The sequence below is a fragment of the Sciurus carolinensis genome, chromosome 3, assembly GCF_902686445.1.
Source record: "Sciurus carolinensis chromosome 3, mSciCar1.2, whole genome shotgun sequence".
NCBI classification, from domain to species: Eukaryota; Metazoa; Chordata; class Mammalia; order Rodentia; family Sciuridae; genus Sciurus; species Sciurus carolinensis.
This window is the reverse complement of record NC_062215.1, coordinates 92,035,338-92,058,151: the sequence shown is the minus strand read 5'-3', so window position 1 is coordinate 92,058,151 and position 22,814 is coordinate 92,035,338.

Here is a 22,814-nt window from a genome sequence, read left to right as displayed (position 1 = left end):
GCAGGCTCCATTCCTCAGGGCTTGAGGTGAGGCAGAAGATCATGGCGGAAGAGTGTGGCAGAGGGAAGCAGTTCACATGATATATACCCCATAGCCACACCCAAATTTCCACCTCCTCCAACCACACCATACCATTTCATTAACCACTCAGTTAATCCCATTCAGGGGATTAAATCACTGATTGATTAAGGCTCTCACAACCCTCTCATTTCTCCTCTGAACCTTCTCGCATCCAAACCAAAACAAGCTGTATACACATTCAATTGATGTTTCTTATGGTTAAGAAAGTTTGGAGAACGGGGATAAAATCCTGAACTTCAATTTATGACATCTTGCCCCTAAGAAAACCAAAATTCCATCCTCTCATTTCAGTTAACAACTCATTGTCCACATTCATCCTGTAGCTATAATTTCTAAGTATGTGACTCCTATGCAAAATAAAGCTCACCAAATCTATCACTAGGAGAAATAGTTAATGTGACAAAGAAAATTTCAAATTGTGATTATAAATGTTCCCACAAAGAAAACTGTAGGACAAATGTTTTACATGTAAATTCCATAAATCTGTTAAGGAAGGAGTAACATCCATCTTATACAAGTTCTTTCAAAGAAGAGAAAGGAAATGCATTATACTTGGTGTTAGTCATCTATGGCTATATAACACATCCCAGAGCTTAAGGGCTTAGAACAACACACATTAATCATCTCACAGTTCCCATAGTTCAGAAATCTAGGCAGGGCTTCACTGAGACCTCTGGCTCAAGGTCTTTCCCAAGACTGCAATCAAGGAGGAGTTGCTATTAACCAAGGGAGAAGACTACAAGAAGAGTAATTAGGTAGGTGAAATCAGGGCAGGAGTTTGGCCATTTTAACTTTGAGATGCTGAAGATGTCAAGCAGTCAGGTAGATATATGGGTAGGGAAAGAATTCTCAGCTGGAGATATAAAAGCAAGAGGCCAGATGAAACCACCTATTAATAAGTACAGATTGGAAAGACACAAGACTGATTGCTGGGGCTGATTCCTGGATGAGGAGGACTAGAATGAAGGTGGTAAAGAGATAGGAGGGACAACAGGCAGAGAGGGGTCAGGAATCTGGTGAAGGGTCTGATCAATTGTACCAAATGCTCCTGAAAAGGGGAGAATGATGAGGACATTATGTATCCGATGTCTGGATGTCCAAATGAAGTTTGTATCAATTCACAATGTAATAGAAACAATATTTATTGTCTTACCTTTAATTAACAAAAAATAATTGTGCATATTTATGTGGTAACATGATGTTTTGATCTAGATACATCATAGAAAAATTCAATCAGAAATCATTCTCATTAGCATATCCATTGACTTTTAAAAGTAACAGAAAACTAGAAGAGTCTAAAATCATCAAAAGTTTGAATAAGTGCTGGGCCCAGTGGCATAAGCTTTAATCCCAGTGATTCAGGAGGGTGAGGATGACAAGTTGAGGCCAGCCTCAGCAACTTAGTAAGACCCTGAATCAAAATTAAAAATATAGAAAGAGCTTGGGATGTAGCTCAGTGGAATAGCACTCCTTAGTTCAATCACCAGTCCCACCACCAAAAAACATGTTAAAGTAGTAATTCACAAATTCCCTACTGTTCCACCCTCAAAAACTAACCAGGGGACTGCAGATTAGTACGACCACTGTCTTAGCCAACTTTTTTGTGGCTGTGACTAAATGATCTGACCAGCACAATTATACAGGAGGAAGAGTATATTTAAGGGCTTACAGTTCAGAAGTCTTAGTCCATAGAAGGTCAGGCTCCATTCCTCTGGTCTCGAGGTGAGGCTGAAGATCATGGCAGGAGAGTGTGCAGGTGGAAGCAGCTCAAATCATCAGGAAGCAGAGAGTCTCCACTCTCTAGATACAAAATATATACCTCATAGCCACTCCCCAAATTCCCACCTTCTCCCGCCACACTGTACCACTTCAATTAATCCCATCAGGGAATAATTCACTGATTGGGTCAAAACTCTTACAACCTAGTTTCGCTTCTGAACCTTCCTGCATTGTCTCAAATGTGAGGTTGTGGGGAAGGCCTCACATCCAAACCATTACAACCACTATGAACTCAGTTTGAGGACTGTCATGAAACTACCATATGACCCAGCTATACCACTCCTCAGTGTTTATCCTGAAGAAATAAAGTCATCTTACAACAGCGATACATGGATACCCATATTTATAGCAGCACCATTCATAATAGCCATCCTATGGAATCAGGCTAGTGTCTGTCAACAGATGAATGGATAAAAAAAAATGTGGTATACATACACAATGCACTTTTATTCAGTCATAAAGGAAAAATGAAATTATGGCATTTGCAGGAAAATGAATAGAAGTTGAGACTATCATGTTAAGCAAAACAAGTCAAACTCAACAGGTTAAGGGTTGTGTTTTCTCTCATATTCACAAGCTAGAAAGGAAAATGCAAAACAAAGGTGGGAGATACATCTCCTAAAAATCAATGGGAAATAAGTAGAGGAAAGGAACCAAAGATAGTGAGGTTGGGAGGGAGAAGAGAAAGTGCTAGGGAGGGGTATCGATCAGATTACATTGTTATCTTGTGTGCATGTATGAATATGTAACAACAAATCCCATAAATATGCACAACTAGAATGCACCAATTAAAAAATGTGGAAAAGAATTTAAGAAAAAACATTCACCAGGCTCCAACAGCAGACAGTGCTGCTATGTACAACATGCTTCCAAGTCATGTTATAATGCCAAAATAATTCTGGTTTCAGAAACAGACAGAAAAATTATGTGGAAACTTCACATATTAGCCTTGATGCAATACTAAATAAAATAATACAAAATTCAACTTAGGAATGTATTAAATCCAGAAGTATTTATTTCAGATAGCAGAGATGATTTGATTTTGAAAATCTATTAAAGCAATTCATCATATTCTCAAATTAAAGGAGAAAAACAAATACATGAGAGAAAAAAAACATTTGGATAAGAGTCAACACCCATCTATGACATAAACTTCCAAGTAAACAGAATATTCTTGAAGGTATAACAGATCTCTAATCAAATTGGCAAAATGCATTGCTTTGATGGAATATTTGTTGGATTCCTTTAATATCATACACAAGAACTGCATCTCCATTTCTTCGTTCTGAACCACCATTTTACGGGAATGTTGAAAAAAATAAGAAAAATAAAGTATGTGTAGATTAAAGAGGAAGAGACAAAATTGTCATTATTCACAAGTAATTAGATTGTATACAAAAATGAAAGAGATTCAGGAAACTTCTGTAACTAGTAGAAGATATTAAAGAATTATAAGTGTATCTTAATGTTCATAGATGATTAAAGGATAAGAATATTAAAGGAAATGAAGAAAAAAATATGAGTAAGGACTTTTCTTACAGGATATCAAGATTTAATTAAAGTGAAAGTAATTGAAAACACTATGATGCTATCAATGAGCTAGATAAAGAGAACAAAGGAACACAACAGAAACTCTCAATAGTAGCTTACATGTTTTGGGGACCTAGGTAATACAGAAGAAGGCCTATCATGTTAAGAATAATGTAGGCCTCTTACAAATGCTGTTGTATTCATCTCAGGGGGACAATAGATCCTTACTTTACTCTATACACTATAATTAAAATTTTATACTCCTACACAAATATTACAAAAATAACAACATGACTCTAGAATAGAGGATTTCTTACATAAAATTAAGTAAACAAAAATCCTAGATGAATACATACTACCAAACTTAAAAACTGTAGAAAAATATAAAATAGAAATACAGAGCAAAACCTTGCAAAGATTAACACACACAAGTGACAAAGGATACATATAAAGAGCTCTAAAACTTAGTAAGGACATATTAACACAATTGGAAAATGGAAGGAAGATTCAAATGATCAAATTAGATAACAGTAAATGTCCCAAGTATGCATATAAAAGGATAATAAACTTCACTATTTACCTGTAAAATATAAATATAAAAAATAATAATTTCTCACCTTTGAAATTTGAAAAAAATGGTTCTTACGGAAAATAACATTTTAAGAATACAGGGAAATAAACTTATTTATGTGTGGCTTATGAGATAATAAATTGTAAGTACTCCAAAACTCAATTTGACAAAATAGCAACATTGAAGATACTCATATCTCATATTCTAATGTCTATCACTTTTGCTTCTACTTATGACACCCTAGACAAACTTCTCCAAAAGTGCTCTTAGGAACACCATTAGAGAAACAAAAAAATTAGTGAATTTCCCATCATGTACGTCTAGATAAATCTAGTGAATTATTGCTGTGAAATTCAAGGTAGCTAAAATTAATGAGACATCTCCACCTGAAATAAACATCAAAAACTTAAAGTATACTTGGAAACAAATTACAAATATATATTTAATGGTATATAGATTCTGTAAATTGGCAAAGCAACAAAATAGTTGCTTTTCTAGTAAAATTACAAAAGTGAAAATATAGCAGAATAACTCTGTCATACTAATGGGTGTGAGAAGCAAATTAGTGAATTTTTTCACTAATTTTAAACTAATGGTTTTTTTAAAAAGACCATACTCATTATGGTTTTTATTTACATCTTTTCTAATATTAGAGATGCTTTTCATCTGCTTTTAAAAGTAAGACAAAATGTAAGTGGAGAAAAGGAGGAAGATTATTAGGTCCCTGTTCCTATTCTGATACCATTGATTATGTTAAGTTCCCCATGGAAGAGAGTTGACCCTTTCCATTTCTGCAGACATAGTCCATTAGGACCATGAGAAGGAGGAGGATATTGGTCAGGATTTGGAAGACAGCAGGCAAGGAAGAACTAGCTGTGTATGCATGTGAGCTGACGCCATACTCAGTGGGCATGGGGCTACGTAATACACCCTGGCAGAAGAATCCCTGCTAGGTGAATACTGGCTTGTTTGTAAGCACTTGTGAAAATCTCCTGGGGAACAAACGGAAGTAATAGTGGAGATGTGAATGAGCGAGTACAGATGGAGGCTCAGAGAGCATTCTAAATTTTTCATTTAACTCATGTTATATTTTTCCACAGGAATGATTTTGCATGTGTGTATACTCAGTGATATATATTACTGAGTGTCGTTTTTAATAATATTAAAAATACAGAACTGAAAGATGAGGTATAAAGGTTGTTTCCTAACATACAATTGCCTCAGTGTTTGTCATGAAAATCATTTTACCATTTGTATCTTCATTTTTTTTTTCAAATAACATTTGGGGAGTAGGATGTGTGATTTTTCTTTTTTACAAGACCATTATAAAACTACATAAAGATAAAAAGTGGAAACTCCTTTGAAACGACAGAAAGCATGGAAAGTGTGATTAAGCCTAACTTGACAACTAAAAGGAGATACAACAATCTCTAGTTCATGCTCCAACAACACCTTATTATTTGCTCAAGGAGGTTTGAAGAGTTCAATGTCATGCAGCAACTCTAGTGCCAGTCAAAGGAGTTAAAGAATGTCTTCCTTCTTTGTAAAGAGTATGAATAGCATTTTTTTTTTCTGGGTCAGGAAGCCAAATCTAGAACTTGGAAGTTTGAGAGAAACTAAGATGTATATTTCTTAATGTGAAATGCTGTCTCAACCACATGTAATACTGAGGGTGGATGGATCAAGCAACACCTTATCTGGATATTTAAGAATGAGTCTGGGAAATCAAACTATCATTTATTTCAATGCTTTTAGGTCCTCAAATAATGTAAATGTTAGATTTTTATATTCTGCACATCACACCAACTACCCGTCTCCAATATATACATATGTATATTTATTTGTATATATATACAAATAAAAATAAGCAATCTGACATATCCAAAGAAAGCAAAAGAATACAGTCCTTCAGTGTTCCAAAACTGACAGGTCTCTGACAATTGATGATAGTGAAGAAATCTCCTTACCTCGTGCAGGACAAGATGACTTAATGTTATAATTCTTTCATAATCAAAGAATTGTCAGATGTTATTAAGATTAACATAAGCCTTAAATATATGGTAGGGCAAATTGTGCCAATACCATTCTATTTGAATCATGTTTTTCAAAGGCCTAGTTTTTTGGTCTCAATTGATGCTGACGTCTACTATTTAAAAGGGTTGTTGGTCTCTGGTTCTTGTCAGAATAAGTGCAGTAAGTAGAAATATAAGTGGTGATTATTTTACATTGATTTGTTCTTCTGCTGCTCATTTGGAAAAACAAAATACATTGCTTGCATCACCTGTTATTACAGTCATCAACCTAAGAGTTACAAATTCCTAGATAAAATAAGGATGAAAAGAAGCATTTTCATCATATGTGAGACTGAGTATGTGGCAAAAGATTGGGCATAAAAGAGGAGTGGTGCTTGAAGTAAGTTGCTGGGTATTTTAGTTAGCTTTTTCGTTGCTGTGACTAAAAGACCTGACAACAATGATTTTAATGAGGAAAAGTTTATTCAAAGGCTCAGGGTTTTAGAGGTCTCAGTCCATAGACAGTTGGCTCCATTCCTTGGGGCACAAGGTGAGGCAGAATGTAATGGCAAAAGAGTGTGGTGGAGGGAAGCAGTTCACATGATGATCAGAAAGCAGAGAAAGACTCCACTTGCCAGATTCAAAATATATACCCCAAAGGCACGCCCTCAATGTCCCACCTCCTCCAGCCATATCCTACCAGCCTTCAGTCACCACTCAGTTAATCCTCAGGGAATCAACTCACTGATTGGTTTAAGACTCTCATAACCCAATAGTTTTCCTCTAAACCTCCTTCCATTGTCTCACTCGTGAGCTTTTGAGGGATACTTTACATCCAAACCATAACACTGGGGAAAGTGTTAATGAATTCAACAGTTAGATTCAACAAACACTTTAGGTTCCTAATGTGTTTCAGGTAGCATTCTAGTTACTAAGGGTGTCAGCTAACCAAGTTCACAGTTTCCTGCCTAGTCTGTCTTACAACGTAGCTGGGAAAATAGATAATACACAGTCAACAAATAAAATAAATAGTTCAAAATTTGAACAAATATGAGATCATACTTGAACAGTTACTTGGAATCAAGCACTCAAGGTAGTCACTTGATGAGGGTGACATTTGTGCAAGTATCTAATGATAGTGAAGAAATTAGCAACATGGGGTAAGTTGGGACAGAGCCACCCCAGCTGAAGGAATGAGCAATGAAAATTCCCTGAGACTGGTGTACGGTCAGTGTGTTTAAGTGAAACAGCAACTGGTAGAGGGTAGGAGCAGAGTGAGGAGGAACATGAGCTGAGGGAGAGGAAAAGTGTGAGGAAGAGCCATGTAGAAGGTGAAGGGACTGGAGGTCCTCTGAAAGATCTGAGGAGGTTCATGAAGGTTTGATGAGCTCGTTGAAAAGATGGGGCACTGTGGAAGTCTCTCAGCAAGGGCCTCATGAGTTGACTTACATGTTAGTAAGAATTACTCTGCATTAGGTACAGATTATGGGACAGGAAAAGGCACAGAGACCAGGGAGGGTACTTCACACCAGAGGTGTAGGAAGTTAGGGAATCAGATGACTTGATTGGGTTCAAGAGTTGGGTCAGGACAAATGATATTTGGACTCTGATTGAAATAAAATCTCAAATCCAAGATAAAAGAAATGATGATATATGTTAGAGCAGAAGACCTGGAAAACATTTTTACTTTATTCCCTCTTACACAGTATTTTCTCTTCTTACATTAGGATCCTTTTTTTTTTTTTTTTCTTTTCAGTTTGAAAAATCATTACTAATTGGGAGGAAAGATGCAGAAACACCCATAAATTTTCGATGGATGCCCTTGGATTTGTGGAGCACTGTCCCATTCCCCTGAAGCTAGCAGCGGGATGCAAAATGCATGCAGCACACTGCATGCCTTCCATAAATGCACATAAAACTTCAGCAGTCAAGAGGATGGAGCTATTAAAGAAAACAATGTGGTGTAAAACAGTTTTGCAGAGATTAAAATTTTTTTAAGCCAGGAGCTTTTTCTGAAAGAACAGCTTGGATTTCTGATTAGAGATTAGAGGAAATGATCATTGAAATACTCATTTCAATACCAATAGCATAATGTGTGCATCAGTCCACTCATATTTGGTTTGGCAAGAAAAGAAACAAATCACAATCACACATTCTCTTTAAGTATATAACTATTTTACAGTCACGTTTTTCTGAGATTGGTGGATTTGGTGGAGTTATTTTTAACCGATTTACAGTTTAAAATTTGCATTTTACTTTTTAATAGTTTGCTTTGAAGCTCAAGGAGACATGAATTAAAGGATACAGGAAAAATCATAAAAAGGAGCAGGAAACATTTCGTGTTAAGAATGTATTGATTTCTTCATCTGTCAAACCACCAATTCCTTTAAACTCACTGTTTATATGGAAGTTACTATTGAAAATGACAGGCAGGCATAGACTTTTGATGAATCAATATTCTTCATCTGAGATCAGCAGCTGCTAAGCTGCATTTTCATATTTTGGAGCAGAATGCTTTTAGTAGAAGACTTTTAAACACTCTTTTGACAAATGAACCCAAACATCCTATTCTATCATGCATGCATTTTTATATCCCTGGAGTATTTCACTCTTATTAAGCCAAAGTAAAGGACATATTGTATCTTCAATTTTTAGAATTCAGCTTTTTTTCCATTCTTTTGAAGTTATTGAAAATTATAGTACATTTCTTTCCTACCAATAAGCCAGAACGAAACCTGTGAGATCTGCTTAACTAAGCACAGACACAGAAAAGTGAGTTAGACAAAGTTGGTGGAAGAAGGAGGAGGAAGATTGTCTCACACACCTGTGACTTTTAATTTTCTCAGTGGTTGCCTAGAGTTTCAATGTGTTCACAACTAATCTACAGATGTTAGTATTTCACATAACACTACACTGCTTTCCTGGCAGTGCAGGTAGCTTATGATGGAGTATTGCCAGTTCCTTTCTGTCCCTTGTTATATTGCCATAGTTCATGTCACTTATCCATAAAGAATAATAAACTGATACATTGTTGCTATTATTATTTAAAACAAACTGCCCTTAATTATAGTAATCTAGAAATCTAACATTTTACTTAAAAAACAAAAGATTTGCTTTTCTTTTCATTTATTTCTTTTCTAATGCTCTTACTGTATGTAGAGTTTAGTTCATGACCTATTCATCTATGTATTCATCTATGTATGTGACATACATACATCATAGATGTATTCATCTATGATGGTGACAAATTTTGTCAATTTTCATGTCTGACAACTTATTTCTTGTTAACTTTGAAGGATAATTTTTCTGGATACAGAATTATATGTTGGTGGGTTTTTTTCTTCTGAAATTTAATATTTCACTCTATGCCCTTCTTAGTTGAAGAAAATTGTGATGTAACTCCTACACTTGCTCTCTAATAGGTAAGGGTTCATCACCCTTCATTCTCAATCTAACTTCTTTCCAAGGTTTTTCTCTTTCTTGTATGTTCTTCAGTTTAAATACAATATACCAAAGTGAAAAATTTCTTATTCCTTTTCACTTTCTTCTTCTTCTGGTGTAAACATTGCAGATATGTCACACTTTTGTAATGGCCCAACATTTCTTATATAGCCTGTTTCAATATTTGTAAAAAAAAAAAAAAAAAAAAAAAAGAAAAGAAAAGAAAAAAAATGTCTCTTTGCTTCTTTGCTTTTAAGATGGGAAAATTTCTATGAGACTTCCTTTAAGATTAGTGATTTCTTTAATTTTGTTAATTCTGATAAATCCATCAGTGTATTCTTCATTTCCACTAGATTAATTCTAGTTATAGGATTTCCTTTTGATTCTTCTTGGAGTTTCTATCTCTCTGCTTACATTTCCATCTACCATTGCATACTGTCAATTTTTGCCATTAGAGTACTCAGCATTTGATTAGAAACTTCTTAAAAATTCCCAGTTTGATAATTCCGAATTCTCTGCCACATCTGATGCTTACTTGGTTTATTTTGACTTTGTTTTTCCTCTTAGCATGCCTTGATATTTTTTTCTTGAAAACAATCCATGATATACTGGGTAAAATAAATTGAAGTAAATAGGCCTTTGCTGTAACATTTTTATTTTTGTGCCTAAGAGTCACATGACTCTTACTGTTTGCTATTGTTGTGATGTTATAGTCTAAACTTATTTTGTCTCTCTGTCTTGTTTGTAGCAGGAGTCTCACTTATTACCTTTGCATGTCCCAGGATACTCTGTCTTGGTAGTATAATGGCCCAAATGCAGTAATTTCAACTGTCATCTGTTATGACATAGAAATCCTAAGCATGTAGTTGTAACGCGTATGGGGGTAACTGTTTTTAATAAATCCTATGATTGGATCTGTCTTTTAGTGAGTGGTGTTCCTGGGCTGACCTTCACAAATGCTTTTCAGTTCTCCTTTCTCCATAGGTGAGACAGGAAGACTTGAAGGAGCTGGAGGCAAGTACTTCCTACCCCTAGGTCTATTGGCTTTTGAGTAATTCTGAAGACATTATGCTAAGTGAAATAAGCCACACACAGAAGACCAACCACTGTGTGATCTAAAAGAGTCAGACTATGGAAGAAAGTAGAATGGTGTCTAACATGATTGGTCACAGGAACAAAGCTGATGATTGAAAGGAACATAGCTTCAATTACACAAGCAGCAAGTCTTTGCAATACTATTGTATGCTTAAAAATGTAGGATGATAGATCTGAGGTTAAATTGTCTTCCTTTTTTTTTTTTTTTTTTTTACAGTGTTGGAGATCTAACCCAGGGTGTCATACCTGCTAGGCAAGTGCTCCTCCACTGACCTATATCCTCAGTCTTTTGCATAATATTTTTATCATAAAAAGAGACAGTGAAATTTTAAAGATGATGGTTATTTTAAGACATTGTGCATGGTGACAGGGTCATAAGTGTACATACTTTAAATCCATCAAAAGTTATACTTTAAATATTTTTTGCATGTCCTTCACTCACACCTTAATACAAATTAAAATAAGAGTGGGAGAAAAATAAAACATGAAAAATGTAAGCATACATTACTTAGCATTCAGAAGATGTTCAAACAAATGTTAGCTTCTTTCCTTCCTCGTAATTTCTCATGAAGTGAATTGGAGACTGTTTGCAGCAAGAAGGAAGATACATGAAGAAAACATTCACTTAGGCTCTCAGTTGCTTTTCTTCTCCCAGATGACTCCTGGAATTCCACAGTATGTCTTAGTGCTGGAACCTTTAAAAATATTCTTTTTCCTGGGGGATATATGTATATCCCCCAGTTTATATCTTTGAGTTTACTATGTGAGAGTGGGAAGTCCATGTATTCCAGAAATTTGCTCAACACCCCCTTCCCCACCATGTTGTTGGGGACCTTTTCTTAATTACTATATAAAATAAGTGAAGTCTCTGACACCAAAAGAAAGTGTTAGATTGGGGTTGTTCTGGGGAATGTTTGCAAAAAAATTTAGTGAGTGCTAATGACTGTGCTATAACAGACTTCAGTGGTTGTTTAGAAAGGACTAAAATTTCAAAATGAGAATAACTGGAGAATCCCATATCAGTAGGTGTTGAGTGATAATTATAATCATTATCACAACATGGAATTTTTTTTAGGTAATGCAAAAATGGTCTCCGAAAGCAACAAGTTTTGTGAATATCAGTACACTTCCAAGCACAGTATGAACATATGGGGTTGAAATAATCTATTAGATGAAGAATTTTAAGCCATAAAGTAAGAAATTAAAGCAATCTAAAATTAAAACAGAAACAAAATAGCTTCTATTAAAATGAGGACAGTTTCATCTAGAATCATCTGCAATATAAAGACATGATAATAATTTTAATAGAAAAATGAAGACACTTCCTGTGTTGCTTTAGCTTTTCTCAAATGTGACATTGCAATTGCCATGGATTCTGGGCCATTCTGCAAACATGATAGTGAGTGAAGCAAAATATTCCACATAACCATAGGATAAAGTGAATCCTTTTCAACTCGCTCCTTTTCCCAACCTCACTATTATGGGTTTTTCTTTTATCACCATGGTTTTATTTTGTCCCTTCTTTTTCAATTTCATTTCTTAACAATATTTTTCAAAGTAAGAGAAAACCTTAACAATCTTTCACTGACTAACTTCGGAGTGGTGGGGTTTGTCTTTGGTTTCCCTTTCTGATGAAATCAAGTGGGGCAACATCTCTAGATGGAACTCTGACAAGATGATCCATGGGAAGAAGATTCTGGCTTTCAGATACATGCTGCTATAAGTGGATTTCAAAATTAGCTCTTTATTAACTGATCACTTTAAAACTTGGGTTCTATTTTCCAAGTGTCTTAAAATTGTGTTTTGTTTTGCTTGTTTCATTTTTTGACACAAGGATATAATTATCTTAAATAGGCAATTCATAGAAGAGGTTAATTAATATCTTGAATAAACATTCATGAGATTGTTTTCTTACATAGTATTGGAAGATTCTAAAATCTTTTTATAATCTAAGCAAGTTAGAAATCCTCAATTGAAAAAAATAATAATAGCATGTGTTCCTAACATACAAAAAAATAAACAGTTCCCTTTCATTCCCTTACTCAAAGAAAAGACTGTTACCTTGTGTCTCAACTACTAATTAAATAAAGTATACCAGAAATTCTACCCATCTTTCTATTTATACAGTATCTATTTCCTAAGATATTTTATTTCATTCTAAGAGACTCCTTTATAGAGCACATAAATAAAATCCAGTCTCCGTTATGAACACCAATCAAGAAAACAGTAGTATGAAATATCTCAAAAGTTAAGGAATAAAAATGTTTTTTCTATATGATGTTGGAAATTTTTTTGAATTTTTACTTGATATGTGTGTGGTTGTCTAAAATCCTAGCTGGTCACTTTACTTTAAATTAAACCATTGTGATGAACAGGTGAGGATGACTAGGCCAGGTTTCATCTGTTCCTAATTTTCATAAAGAATATAGGCATATTCTTTATGCCTATAAAGGAGAAAACAAAATAAAAATAACTTAAGCTAAAAAGTGAAAGAAAGGAAAAGATGGAAATAGAAAAGGAAGGGAAAGGAAAGAAAGAGAGGGAGGGAGAAAGGGTGTGAGGGAGAGGGAAGGAGATCAAATGAAACCCTGTGTCTAAAATTACAGCAATATTTTTATATGGTTAATGAACTAGATAGGAGAGAGAGTTATTAGGTATTTGTAATTCAAGATCCACTTCTACTCAGAAAGCTTGAGATAGGGGAAAATACCAAACTAAATAAGAATCAGAGGAATCAAAAAACAACACAATGAAACAAAACCTATGTGAAAATTATATTCATTTTGTATTACCAAGGATTGATCTTGCATTTGTATTTTTAAAAGAAAAACATTTGCAGATTGAATATGCTGTGCAAAAGCATCAAACCAGGTGTTAACCATAATTTTATGTCTTTCATATTTCTTTCAATAGTCTTCACAAGTCTGAGGCAAAACATAGCAGGGTGAACTTGAAAAGACTTCCTATGTCCTTTTGTGCTATTAAAATAAATTACATTTGCAACTGTCAAACCAGTTTCCGTCCTCCTAGTGAAGAGATAACCACCCTCTTGCATGTTATCTGTCCTCGGAGCAGTCAGGCTCCACCTCCCTCCTACCTTAATACAAAAGAGAAGAGAAATAGTCAGAAACCAAGGTTTCTATCTACTTTTTCTTCAACTAAATAAGCAATGGAAATCTACTCAACACAAGAGAAAAACAGCAGGCTACCAGACATCCTTTAATATACTTTTGTAATTTTCTCCCCTATTTTCTCTTTCATTTAGAAAGAATTATTTTTGATACTGCCTGATTTTAAGGAAAGTTGAAACAATGATCGCATCATTACCAATTTCATTGGTATTCTCTATAAATCAGGAACATGGAGTAGATCCTCATCGAATGATAGTTAATATAAATTCAAAGGTGAAAACTACACACTAGGCTAATGAATTTTCTAGAATAGTGAAAACAATGAGCTGTAAGTAGACCTACATCCTTTATGAAATTCACAACCATATTCACATGATTAATAAGTGCAAAATTTTACATTTGGAGATTGTGGAATAAAAATGAGATAACATACTTCATTAGGAAATTGGCAAAAAAATTTGAAAAGATTTGTAATTTTTAAGTCTTGTTTATGAACATAAACTTTTCTTAGAAGTTCATGTAATTTTTATTGTTCTCAAGAGAAGTTTTTTTTTTTTTTTTTTAATAAAATGTCCTCTAAAACTGAGATTGCATTTTGTATGCAACTTATTTCTCAAAGAGAATTAGAAACGCAAATCTCTTTACAAGTCAAGGCCTCCACAGAAATAATTTTAACACTACTATTGTCTCTTTTTGTATTGGGAAATTGCAAAACAAGCCATGAAGTAACAAACCTGCTATTCGTTAATTATTTGTAATTAACTGATACTGCAAACCAAGAGAAATAGTCCTGTTCAGGAATCAAAAGGTTTCGCATCTTTGGTCTTTGGGCCTAAACGTCAAGGGACAAAGTTTCCCTACTGTTGGATGTCCCTTACATTGGCACTGCAACACCAAGTTGGCCTTGGATCCTTTCTATTCTTTCTCTATGCTCTTTGCCTACTCTCTAGTCTTTTATTTCTATTTTTCTGCACCTCTGTCTCTCTTCATAAGACAGGAAACACCTTGCAGAAAATACAACCAGAATCACTTTGGAATTTACATTTCAGGGAGGGGACCCTCAGCCTAACATTGCTCTCCAGACAGAAATGTGAAAGTTCAGCCTACTTGTTCTCTAAATGGGATAGACCCGGCTGTTATTTATACCCCAGAACTACCAGTTAGCATCAGGCTGAGGGGAGTACTTTGCTGGAAATCATTCTGTTTCTAGATTTTTTCCCCATCCCACTTCCCTAAATTCTTACCAGTCTTCCCTGAGAGCACTTCTTTCATACATTACTTGCTGAAAATCTTCATGTAGGTTTCTTCTTCTGTGGAGCCCATTCCCAGGTCCCTGTAAGTAAGATGTGAACTGAGGTCCCTTTATCCTCTACTATTCTTTGATTCAAGTTATGTGATTCCATACATGTGCATGCACATATACATACATGTAGATAGACACTGGATTTATCTGTACATGCGTGTTAGATGATATTGCTATACTCAACTCATTTCTAGTGAACAAAGAACAGTGACAGCAACACTTTATAATCAATCTGATTTCTATGTCATAGAAATGAAGCTGCAATTGCACTTTTACCTACTTTACTATTCATACAAATTAAAAGGGCATGCTATTTTGGTAGGGTGTCTATTGATATAAAGCTCTTATTTGGATTCTTTGAAATTAGAGGAGAGAGAAAATTGAGTATGTAATTACCCAAGGTTGATGCTAAATTACCTGAGGTTGAATGAAGTTTAAGAGATCATCTTTGTCGTTTTCACATGCTGATTCTCAGGAAGAAAGAAAAAAATGATGGTTAATATATACGGGTGGCCTTTTTGGTCTTATGTTTTGATGTTTTTGTTTGTTTTAAGAAAAGAAGGAATTGCAAGTAATTTACTATTAAAAAAAGTGTCAACTGAAAAGAATACAAAGACGCTAGGTGTGTGCACACATGCAGTCATCATTCAAATCAAACACAGAAACGCACAGTTGGATGGTTAGTTGAACTGCAAATTCTCAGTAGAAAAATGTAGTGATATTTAGCAATCTGTGGCAAATATGCTCACAATTCTACAGTCTTCATGTTGGAAAATGGAAGAAGGAAAATATATCAATGAGTTAGAGACCACCAATTTACAAAGTGTAGGTGAGCTACAGAGCCTTCTTGGAAACATTTTCTCAAATTTGATAATTCCAAACGGTGTAATAATTATGTTGAGCTGCATAATTAGGATTCACATAGTTTCTTTTTATTAATATAGTTCTTTTGTATTGGTGCATAAAAGTTATACAGAATAGTGAGTTTCATAGTGGCATATTTCTACATATGCATAAAATGTTTTGATGGATTTCACTCACCAGCACCTCAACTTTCTTTTCCCTCCTGTCTTTCCTCTGATCCCCTTCCTCTACACTACTGGTCTCCCTTCTATTTTCTTGAGATTCTTTTTTTTTTTTTGTCTTTTTTTCACTCTAGTTTCCATGTATAAGAGAAAATACATATTCCTTAATTTTTGAGTCTGGATTGTTTTAACATGATGATCTCTAGTTTCATACATTTTCTAGAAAATGACATAATTTCATTCTTCTTATGACTGAATAAAACTCCATTGTGTATATATACCACATTTTCTTTATGAATTAATCTGTTGATAGACACCTAGGCTGGTTCCTTAACTTGGCTATTGTGAATTATGCGGCTATAAACATGCATGTGCTTGTGTGCCTATAGTATGCTGTCTTTAGGTCTTTTGGGTAAATACTGATGAGTTATATATCTAGGTCACATGGTAGTTCCATTCCCAGTCTTCTGAGGTAGCTCCACAGTGATTTTTGCAGTGGTTGTACTAATTTGCATCCTACTAACAGTGTGTAAGAGCCCCTTTCCCCCTGCATCCTTTCCAGCATTTATTGTTATTCGTATTCTTTTAAAAATTTTGTTCTTCTTAGATGTAATGACAATAGAGTGTAATTTGACATATACATACATGGAGAATAACTAATTCTAATTAGGATCTCATTCTTGGAGTTGTACATTATGTGGAGTTTCACTGGTAGCGTATTCATATATGAGTATAGGAAAGTATGTCCGACTGATTCTACTGTCTTTCCTATTCCCAACACCCTTCCTTTCCTTCATTCCCCTTTGTCTAATCCACTGAACTTCTATTTTTCACTCCCTCCACCCTAGTGGTGGGTTATCATCCACATATCAGAAAAAACATTCAACCTTTGTTTTGGGGGGACCATTCTGGAAAGCAGGGGAAAGAACTCAGAAAACTTGGAACTACCATTTGACCCAGTTATCCTCTCCTTGGTATATATTCAAAGGACTTAAAATCAGCAAACTACAGTGATGTAGCCACATCAATGTTTATAATAACTGCTCAATTTACAATAGCTAAGCTATGGAACCAACCTAGGTGACCTTCAACAGAAGAATTGATAAAGAAAATGTGGTATATATACAGAATGGAATATTAATCAGTCATAAAAAAGAATGATTTTATGATTTTAGCCAGTAAATGGATAAATCTGGAGACTCTCATGTTATTTGTATTCTTGATCATTGCCATTCTACCTGTAGTGGATGAAATCTCAGTGTATTTTTGATTTGCATTTCTTTGATGGCTGAAGGTATGTAACATTTTTTCATATAATTGTTAGACATTTGTACTTTTTCTTATGAGAAGTGTCTGCTTAGTTCACTTACCCATTTATTGAATTATTTGTTTTTTGATGTTGAGTTTTTCTAGGTTATTTCTATATTTTTACTATTTGTCAGGTACTTTATGATTCCCTTTAAATGTATTATTTAATCCCATTGTTTCAACAATCATATAATGCAGGTATTATTAGTGCTATATTAGTTTAGAGAGTTAAGTTTGTGCATTCTGATTTTTTTTCATTTTGTTGAGAAACAACTTATAAATATTTTGATTATCCCTGAAAATCACTGAAAAGAATATAGACGCAGTCTTTGCTTTAATGTGGCTTACTGTCTATGGATATGTTTTTACGTATAAAGGATTAGTGAATTTGGGATTCAAACAGATACTGCAAATATGAAGTCATGGTCTTAAACATTACGCCTTAATTTTTGCCAAAATGGTGATTGAGATCTAAAAAAAAAAAAAAAAAAAGTATGTCTTTACCTAATGAACCCATAAAAGATACAACTATTCATTTATGGAGTTTATGTACCATTTTCCTTTTAAATCAAAATGTATTTGAAATTCTAGGTAAGAAAATTAGTTAAAGATTAATGCCACTTACTCATTTCAGAACTTAAATACTGTCATGATGTCTCAGCATTGATCAAGGGCCTGAAATATAGGAAGAAGGACAAAAATAGATTGCTGTTTATTCTCAGTCTATTACTTCTCACCATGATGGGTTGCTGTTCATAGGGGCTGGATAAACTCTTTTGCTTTTTTCATTTGATAAGCGGACCTTTGTACCTCAACTTTTTTCCAAGACAGAAAATTCTGGGAAAGTTGTGTCAGCATTCTATTTTATTATTTTTATTTGTTTAAATACCTACTCTTCAAAACTCCTTTACTATAGAGCTTATGTAACTTTATTTTCATGAGAATTGGTCCTGCTAATATGTTCCTTCCTTTATAAGTTTACTTACACAGAGTTATTCCTGTAACATAGTAAGCACTGAGTTACAAAGAGCTCAGCATTCCAAATAATGACATGCTGGACTTTATCCTTGGTGCTGTCCTTTGTGTATTTATGTAATCAGCCTTGAGGAATTTACTTAGTGCCTCTATAATTATCTTTCCATATTAAAAAAATGGAGATAATTTATCTAACAGTTATATGAAAAGTTGACATTAAGTAATATATGCAAAATTTTTCATTAAAGGAAGAAATTTAATTTCTCCAGTATCAATTTAGTAGAATATGATTAATAATCATGAGTGATAATGATTATTTACATATGAAATTGTGAAAAATAATGATGCATAGTTTTCTGGGTCATTGACCCTAGGTATAAATGAAAACTGCAGTCTGACCGGGCATGTGAAAAATTACAGTGTTTGTCATTTTCCTTAACTTAGCAAACTTTCATAATAACAATATTACCTCACATATATTTTTAGTAACTTGAGATTTTATAAAATATTAAGTTGTACAATAGTATCCAATTTTAACTTCCTTAAGTATTTTGTATTTATTGGTAATTTGTGTGTTAAAGTAATAAAAAAATTCTTTTTTTATTATTTTTATTTAGCTTTTAATTTTTTACAGACTGCATTTTGATTCATCGTACACAAATGGGGTACATAATTTCATTTCTATAGTTGTACACAATGCAGATTCATACCATTCGTGTAATCATACATGTACATAGGGCAATGATGTTTGTCTCATTCCACCATTTTTCATACCCCCTCCCTGTCATTTTCTTCTACATATTCTAAAGTTCCCCCATTATTCTCTCATTCCCCACCCCAACCCTCATTATATATCATCCTCCACTTATCAGGGAAAACATTCGACCTTTGGTTTTTTGGACTCGAATTATTTCACTTAGCATGATATTCTCCGATTCCATCCATTTATTTGCAAATGCCATAATATTATTCTTCTTTATGGCTGAATAGTATTCCATTGTGTATATATACCAGAGTTTCTTTATCCATTCATCTGTTGAAGGGCATCTAGGTTGGTTCCACAATCTAGTTATTGTGAACTGAGCTGCTATAAACATTGATGTGGCTCTGTTACTGTAGTTTGCTGATTTTAGGTCCTTTGGGTATAAACCGAGGAGCGGGATAACTGGGTCAAAAGGTGGGTCCATTCCAAGTTTTCTTAGGATTCTCCATACTGCTTTCCAGAGTGGCTGCACCAATTTGCAACTCCACCAGCAATGTAAAAGTGTGCCTTTTTCCCCACATCCATGCCAACATCTATTATTGTTTGTGTTCTTGATAAAAGCCATTCTAATTGGAGTAAGATGAAATCTTAGAGTTGTTTTAATTTGCATTTCTCTAACTACTAGAGATGTTGAACACTTTTTCATATATTTATTAATTGCCTCTGTGTCTTCTTCTGTAAAGTGTCTATCCAGGTCCTTGGCCCAATTTATTGATTGGGTTCTTTGTATTTTTGTTGTAAAATTTTGTAAGTTCTTTATAAATTTTGGAGATAAGTGCTCTATCTGAAGTGCGTGTGGAAAAGATTTTCTCCCACTCTATAGGCTCTCTCTTCACATTCTTGATTGTATCCTTTGCTTAGAAAAAGCTTTTTAGTTTGAGTCCATCCCATTTATTGATTCTTACTTTGATTTCTTGTGCTTTGGGAGTCTTATTGAGGAAGTCTGATCCTAAGCCAACATAATGAAGATTTGGGCCTACTTTGTCTTCTATTAGGTGCAGGGTCTCTGGTCTAAATCCTATGTCCTTGATCCATTTGAATTGAGTTTTGTGCAGGGTGAGAGGTAGAGGTTCTACCAAAGGCACTATACAGATTCAATGCAATTCCAATTAAAATCCCAATGACATTCTTCATAGAAATAGAGAAAGCAATCATGAACTTCATCTGGAAGAACAAGAGAACTCGAATAGCCAAAACAATCCTGAATAGAAAAAGTGAAACAGGAGGTGTCACAATACCAGACATTAAACTATACTACAGAGCAATCATAACAAAAGCAGCATGGTATTGGCACCAAAATAGATAGGCAGACCAATGGTACAGAATAGAAGACGCAGAGACAAAACCACATAAATATAGTCACCTCATACTAGACAAAGGAGCCAAAAACATACAATGGAGAAAAGATAGCCTGTTCAACAAATGGTGCTGGCAAAACTGGAAATCCATATTCAGTAAAATAAAATTAAACCTCTACCTCCCACCCAGCATAAAAAAAAATTTATTGATTACAACCACACTTAAAAAATGTTAAAAATTTGTAAATAGAAGTGAATAATGGAAGATGAAACAAAAGTCTGGAAGTATTTATTGAAGAGAGAAAAAGTAAATTCTAGGATAGACATAGATTTTGGTATGGTACATATTTTTACTGAAGTGGGGGGCTATGTACCCTTCTTTAGTAATTTTTATTTGTCATTTATTATATATTCTGAACCTCCTTCCAAGTCATAGTTATGCACCTGTGTTGCATTCTTAAAGCTTTTGTTATTCATTGTAGAGGTATTCCAAAATTTACAGAAACCTGTCTCCAAACTGACCTCATTCAAAAGCTGATCTGTTACTCCCATGAAGTATTACCAGTACTAGCAATCCTTTAAATATTTGCCAAAGTAAGAAGTGATGGAAAACTCATATTCTTGTCAGTTCAAGGGTGGAGAGATTGATGACTCTAATGTTTTTGTTCATTTGTAATTCTTATTTCTCAAATTACTTATTTGTACTTTCACATTAATTTTCTTATGTAGTTCATGATTTTCTTACTTTCTAAGACTCTTTATATCATTTCCAATATTGTTATTTGTACAATTTGATTTGTAATTGTGTTGTCTTTTGCCATATGTTGTTTTTAAAAGTTACATAATTTTTAATTTCTGCCATGTTGTCAGGGCATTAAGCATAATAAACAATCCCTTATATTTTGTCCTAGAAATTATGAACTTTTATGTCTATAATAAAATCATTGTAGTAGGACATGGAGGTACACGCCAGTAATCCTAATGACTCTGGTGGCTGAGGCAGGAAGATTGCAAGTTCAAGGCTGCCTTAATAAATTAGAAAGGCCATAGGCAACTTAGTAAGACCTAGTCTCACCAAGAGAAAAAAGGGATGGGGATATGACTTGGTGGTAAAGCACCCTTGGATTCAATTCATAGAAAACACTCCCAGTAAAATAAATATTATATCTGGAATTTATTTTAGTAAAATATTTTTGCTTTCTTTTCAAAGTGGATTTCTAATTTAATAAACAATCAAATGTTTCCCCTAATTACAGAAAACATATACTACTTGGTATTATATCTATTTGGGCATTATTCTAAGCTGTTTATTTTCTTTCAATGATCAGTGGTATTCTTTCTCTTTTACTTTTGTAGCTTTATGACTATTATCAAAATATTCTATGTGTTTATAAATTTATTTGGGGGTTTCTAATGAAATAAATTAAATCTAAAGATTAATTTATGGAAGAATGCATACTGTAATTTTATTTCTATTGAACATTTTCCTATTTGTCATAGTAATCTATGTATAATAGAATATGAAATGAATCATTGCTTATAATCATTTCCAAATTGTGGTAATTGCTATGATTCAAATCATATTCCAAAGTTTCCTAAAGATTCCATGGAGAAGGTACTTTGGATGATGATATTGACCTAGAATGTCAGGGAATTAGAGACAGAGAGAGAGGGAAGGAGAGAGAAAGAGAATTCATATGGACAGATCTTCAAAACTATCAGCTCTACCTTTATCTCCCTGAATTGGATTTTAACACCTTTCTCTTTTTTTCTTTTTTTTTTTTTTTTTCTTTTTTGGTACTGGGAATTAAACCCAGGGTACTTAACCACTGAGTCACATCTCCAGCCCTTTTTACATTTTACATTGAGACAGGACCTTACTAAGATGCTTAGAGCCTTGTTAAGTTGCTGAGGCTCATCTTGAACTTGCGATCCTCCTGTCTAAGCCTCCCAAGCGGCTGGGACTACAGGCATGTACCACCACACCCAATCTTCTACACTATTTTATTTGAAGAAAGGTCCATAAGCTTGATGAATAGAATCATAGACTCAAGAGAAGTTTCTAGGTGTGTATTTTAGACTTTACACTTAATTCATCCTGCTCTGTTTTTTTTTTTAGTCAGTGACTTAATTAATCAATTCAAGCTATGTTGATGCTATAGGCTGATAAAGTAAAATAGAAGAAATAATAAATGTGTTGATGACCAAACCAAGATTTCTCCCACAAAATAATATGACCAGCATAACTCTACTTCAGAAAATAAAGCTCTAGGCAAATTCACAGATATTTATTTGGTTCTGAAGTTCTAATGGCAGTGATTCAGAATGGGAGAGTTACAATTTCTCTAAAACTGACATAAGAGATGTCAATTAGTAAGTTTCCTATGAATCATTAGAAGAACATAGCTGTCAAGACAGGACTTTAGATTCTATTGCAATACATCTATTAAGTAGGCTATTTGGCATTATGATAAATCTGTAGAAACATGTTTCATTCGTTAT